The sequence below is a fragment of the Arachis ipaensis genome, chromosome B08, assembly GCF_000816755.2.
Source record: "Arachis ipaensis cultivar K30076 chromosome B08, Araip1.1, whole genome shotgun sequence".
NCBI classification, from domain to species: domain Eukaryota; kingdom Viridiplantae; phylum Streptophyta; class Magnoliopsida; order Fabales; family Fabaceae; genus Arachis; species Arachis ipaensis.
In genome coordinates this window covers 47,772,392-47,778,225 of record NC_029792.2, presented here as the reverse complement: position 1 = coordinate 47,778,225, position 5,834 = coordinate 47,772,392, and the positions used below count along the sequence as shown (strand labels likewise).

Genomic DNA, 5,834 nt, shown 5'->3' with positions numbered 1-5,834 from the left:
TATGTAAAAAATTCTAGCTAAAAGTAGTATCAGACATCAATATGCATGTATTATAATTTTTAAATTAATTTTTAACTATTAACTATAAATATATTTTACTAAAATCAATTATGTTGAAACTAATTAAAATTAGTGTTATAAATATCGGACTGATCTAGACCTAAAAAACTGATGTAAAAAATTCTAGCTAAAAGTAGTATCAGACATCAATATGCATGTATTATAATTTTTAAATTAATTATTGTTTTTTAACTATAAATATATTTTACTAAAATCAATTATGTTGAAACTAATTAAAATTAGTGTTATAAATATCGGACTGATCTAGACGATTGACCTAAAAAACTGGTGACTTAGTCTTAAGATCAGTTTGGGCTGGTCATAGGATGATAATGAGAAGAATCAATGAAAATCAATTTGAATCAGATATTTTTGCAAAAATCAATAAATCAGACTCGTTTAAATTTTTTTCAAACCTTACCCCCAAAATGATGTCATTTTTGTAATTTTTTAAAAAAATAAAAAGAAATTCTATTTTGAACCTATCTCCAACCTCACTTTTCTACTCTCACTCTTACTTTCAATTAAACGGCACAGAACTCATTCTCACAGAGCTCTTACCTATGTAGCTCTGCATCTCACTCACTACCGCCGCACGGTCGCTGCCTCGTTGCTGCGCCTTTCACCGCCTCCTCTATGTCATTTGTACGCTGCCAGTCTATACTCGCTTTTTCCTTTCATCTCTGTTGCATCTTCACTGCCTTTGCTAATTTGTGCTCCTCGTGTCGACCTCGTTAGTCGTGGCTCAGGTTCACTGTTGCCACCACCTCGTGCCTCATTTGTCCCTGTAGTGTGTTTCGCCATAGCTTCTTTTTCTCTACCTTCTCTACATGTCACTATAAGAAATTACCGGAAGCGACCGATTTAGCGTCATAAACCCTTAGCGACCGATTTAGCAACCAATTTTGGTGGTCGCTAATTAGAAAATAGCGACCAACTTCGGTCGCTAACCGTTAGCAACCGATTTTAGCGATCGATTTTTGAATAAGGACACCAAACCCTCACCATAGAGTATCGATCGCTAAATGGTGACCAAATTTTTCGATCGCTAAATCAGTCGCTGAGTATATCGGTTGCTAAATAGCAACAACTTTTTCGGTTACTAAATCGGTCGTTAGTTTGTGACCAGCATTTCGGCCTCTAATTCGCTACCAATGTTTCAGTTTTTAATTCAGTCGCTAAGTAGAGACCTATATTTTAGCAACCAATATTTCAGTCACTAAATCGATCGCTAATTAGCAACCAAGCATTATTAGTAACAAAAAATATTTTCATTATCTTAGATAGAATGAGCTATCTTGCTTTGCATTGAATTGAAACAAAAGACTTGACAACATGAATATTCTTAAATAACCACATTAATTGAAAAACTTATTTTATGCATCGTATATCAAATTCTTGATAGTAAGAACTTTTTATTCTTTTTCAATTCTAATAAAACTTCATTTATTTTGGAAACACTAACAACTAACATGAAAATATACAAAATCATTAAAATAGCAGCTGCTTGAATCTAAAATAAGATAATTTGTCTTTCTTTGCAAGTCAACATTACCCGCTCCAGCCAGCAAAATTCCAACAATAGTATCCTGCATTATATTCCATTAAGTAGTTATTACTTTTTATGGTAAAGTGCATCTAAAATATCAAAATGCAAAACAAACATCATAAAAACTAGAATGCGTCATAATGCTAGATTTTCTATATCAAATATTGCATGTATGCACCAGAAGATATCTAGGCAAATTACATAGGCTAGTATTATATATAGATTACGGTAAATACAAATGCTTCAACATGCTAATAGAGCTCTAATGTACAGGTCAAGATAAAAATAGGTTTTGCACATCAGCACTTGACACTCATCAAGACATCAACCTCTAAACTTTTAAATATATATTGGTGGATGAAATAGGATCATCTTAACAAGAACAATCATAAAAATTAAAGATAAAATGCTATAATTTTGTACCAATAGAAAATATTAAACCTCAATTGTCATCCAAACTCCGACCCAACCACCACATGTCCTAAGCTAAACCAGAGGGTTAAATTGCACATTAAAAAATTTAGAAAGAATCAAAATAAATTACGACACAAACTACTTAAAACCCTCGCCAGTCATAGAAATGCCATACTTACCTCATCTGCGATTATAGCAATGAGCGTTGAACTTTAGGTGGGAATTTGAGCTCTATTTGCCATTTAACCTGAACAGTTGTAATGAACAAGATTAAGGGGAAAGAAAATATAAACAAAAGATGACATACAAAAAAAGATATACAACTTGTAATTTGAAAGATTTTAGCCACATACAACAAGAGCGAAAACATGACATTAGGTCCATTCTTTCAAATTTATATTGATCGGTTTTAGCACTATATGCCACAAAAGAAAGGGCTGACTTCAAATTATTTTACATCAAAACGTTTATCAATCAACCAGACCCAGAGTTAATGAAATAATCAATTGATTGAAACAAATTGCTAAATTATATTCAATAAACTAGCATCAGTAAACTAAAGAACATGAAATTTGTAAGCAAGATGCATGAAATCAAACATCATTAGAGAAGTCGAAAATCATACTATAAAATGATAGTAAAAGAAAGAACCAAAATCATAACAAGATATCTTAAACACAATTTAAAATGGCAAAATGGAAAACTTGAAGGTCAGGAAAAAAAAGAATTTTAAAATCTGGGTTTGTTTAGAGTAGGTATACTGAATAAATCCGAAGCAAAATCGAAAGAGATCGTATCTTATTGCATTTATCAATCATTAAAACTTTGAAAGCTCAAAGGATGAAAATAAATGGGTGAGAACTGGGAATGGAGATTGACGCTTACCGAATGAATGGATTGATGAGAGTAAGGCTTGTCAGTCAGTATCCACGCATCTACTGCTCTCAACTCTGTTCTTGCTTCTTCATTTTGATTCAATCCATATTCTATAAAAATACTCTTTGAGAAAGTAGTTGCTTGAACACTTGTAACCTACAAAATAATCACATTAATAAGCAAAAACTTTTCTGTTTTTCTTTTCTTTTCCATTTCTTTAACCATCATCATTATCTTGTAGTATGGATAGTTTCAGAGAAAAAAATCCCCCAAATTTGAAATAATAGAAAGCTAAGCTCCAATCCATAAACAGATCCACAATGAAAACAAATTGACACCTAAATTACAAATCCAATCTTAAACTCCCAAGAAACTTAGCACTTAACTAAAATGCAATGAAACACAAATTTGTAATGGTGGAGCAATACTCGAACCTTATTATAGATAGAGCTTAGTTATAATACTAGACCCGTTTCTATTCACTGATATCACGATCAAATCTTTAGATAATTGCTTACTCATAATTAATGAAGTTTGGAAGATTTATCCACTCATAAAACAATTAACTATAGATCTTAGCATTTTGTTAGCAATTCTATTAATTAGTTATCGGTAGTTATAACAGTTGTGAGAGCTAGGAAAATTTGCAATATAAGAAGAGACTACAACCATCAATTGTATAAATATTTATCACAGTACATGATATCTGCTGAACAAAATCAATATAAGGCTTTCATTCATAGTTCAATTTTCTCTTCTACCTTTACTTCAATAAATGCTCAATGATATCATCCATCCCTATTCATAAAGAAGTCTGGTAGGCTTCAGCAATATATTTTTTTGCCTATGTACATGACATACTTATTAAGGGTAATGATCCTTATGCTATTACATCAACTATTTTACAATTGAACAATATTCTTTATTAGAGTTGTTAGAGAATTTAGCTACTTTCTTGGTATTAAATCAACTAAGCTTTTTTCAGCGTAGCTTCTACCTTCAAGTTTAACTTATTATTGAGTTGTTTTGTGATGTGTGTTAATTTAACGAAAATAATAAATATCCTAATAGATAAAACTAAATTAACATCAAAATACAGAGACATTCTCTGGAATTATAGTGAGAACTCAAAATCAGAGCTACGAAGTTGAAGTACCTTGACTGAAGGAGAAAATCAACTTAACCGGAAGATTGTTGTTGTTGTTGTTACTGGAGAAGAAGTTACCATAGGAGGCGACAGTGAGAAAAGAACGACGCGATGTGAGCAACGATAGATCTAGACGGGGATGTGACGATCTACAACAATGGTAGAACAAGCAGATGAAATACGCGATGAAGGGCAGACGACGATAAAGACTCGAGGAGGAGAGATGGCACTGACGAGAATGGCTCCGACGAGAACGGCGCCAACCAGGACTCGATGGAAAGTGACTTCTCTCTCCACTCTGCCGGAGAGTGAGGGAGGCGGCGAGAGGAACGTTGTGTGAGGAGAGAGCTTAGGGTTAGGGTTGAAAAGTGATGGATTTTTTAAATTTATTATGAAATATAGTTTGTTCACTACTATTTAAAACAGTGACCGATTTAGCAACTAATTAATTTGTAACTTTTATTTTTTAGTTGGTCACAAATTCTGTCGCTAATACCGACTGATTTAGTGACCACTAATACTAAGATTTTATAGTTGGTTGCTAAAATCAGTCGCTATATTAACTGTTAACAACCGATTTAGTGACTGCTACCTTAGAGACCAAATTAGCGACCAACTATTTTATCAACATATTTTTAAGTCGGTTGCTAATTCGGTCGATAAATTATAAAATAGCAACCAATTTAGCGACCAAATGCTTTAAAACTAGTATTTTATAGTTGGTCACTAAATCGGTCGCTATCTTAACACTTAGCAACCGAATTAGTGACCAATTTTTTAGGGACTAATTTAGCGACCAACCACCATTAAGCTTGTTTTTATATTGGTCACAAAATCGGTCGCTAAATTAAAAATAGTGATTGATTTAGCCACCAACATACCCTAAAAGCTTATTTTTTGTTTTGGTTGCTAATTCGGTCACTAAGTTAAAAAAACAGCGACCGATTTTAGCGACCGACTAGATTGGTTTTATTGTCGGTAGCTAAATCAATCACTAATTTTTATTTTAATGACCAATTTAGCAACCAAGAATGGGTAGTCACTAAATCGGTCGCTAATTGAAATTTAGCGACTGATTTAGCAACCGATTTTTTTAAATCCTAGAAAAATTTGATTGATCGCAAAATCGGGCTAATAGTGACCGATTTTATTGGTCACTAAAATCGGTCGCTATTTTAAAACTTTCTTATAGTGTATCAAGATTTTGGTTCTGCCTCTATAATGTAGAGGTGAGTTGTTATTTTTTTAATTATTCTATGTTAATTTTTAATAGTTGATTGTTGTTGTTTTAATGTAGGTTTAGAATAATTGAATTGAGCTAATTGAACTTTGCATAGAAAATTTTGAACTATTAATTTTGTTGATTGGTTTATGATGCTAATTGGAATTTGCAGTGGTTGAATAGTTGAATTATTTTATGATGCTGATTCATTTTGTTGATTGTTGTTGTTTAATGTAGTTTTACAATAGTTGAATTGATGTTAATTGGAATTTGCATAGGAGTTGATGCTTTACAAAAAGTGTGTCTCAACTAACTTTAGATAATTTAGGTATGTTTTTTTTATTGAGTTAAACATCTTGGTTGTTAGTTGGTTTATGAATTATGATCAATTATGATTTTAGTATGTTTTACAAAATACTTTGCATTATTGTTGATATTGATTTGTTAAAAATTATTCAAATGGTAGATTAATTGAATTTAGAAGATGATTGAGATGATGGAACAACTAATAATAATTTTATAAAAAATACAAATTAAAATGAAGACAATGAGAATTTAACTCCATA

General features: G+C 31.8%; 1 long non-coding RNA gene across 2 annotated transcripts; it reads right to left on the bottom strand.

Annotated features, from left to right (window-relative positions):
• LOC110265890 lies at positions 1,401–3,893 on the bottom strand. 2 transcript variants are annotated; one of them, XR_002352417.1, is made up of 4 exons: positions 3,599–3,893; positions 2,909–3,055; positions 2,203–2,270; positions 1,401–1,649 (listed from the first exon to the last, which is right to left on the bottom strand). It is a non-coding gene; the product is annotated as an uncharacterized LOC110265890 (long non-coding RNA). The 2 variants fall into 2 exon arrangements; XR_002352416.1 differs by having other exon boundaries at positions 3,661–3,888.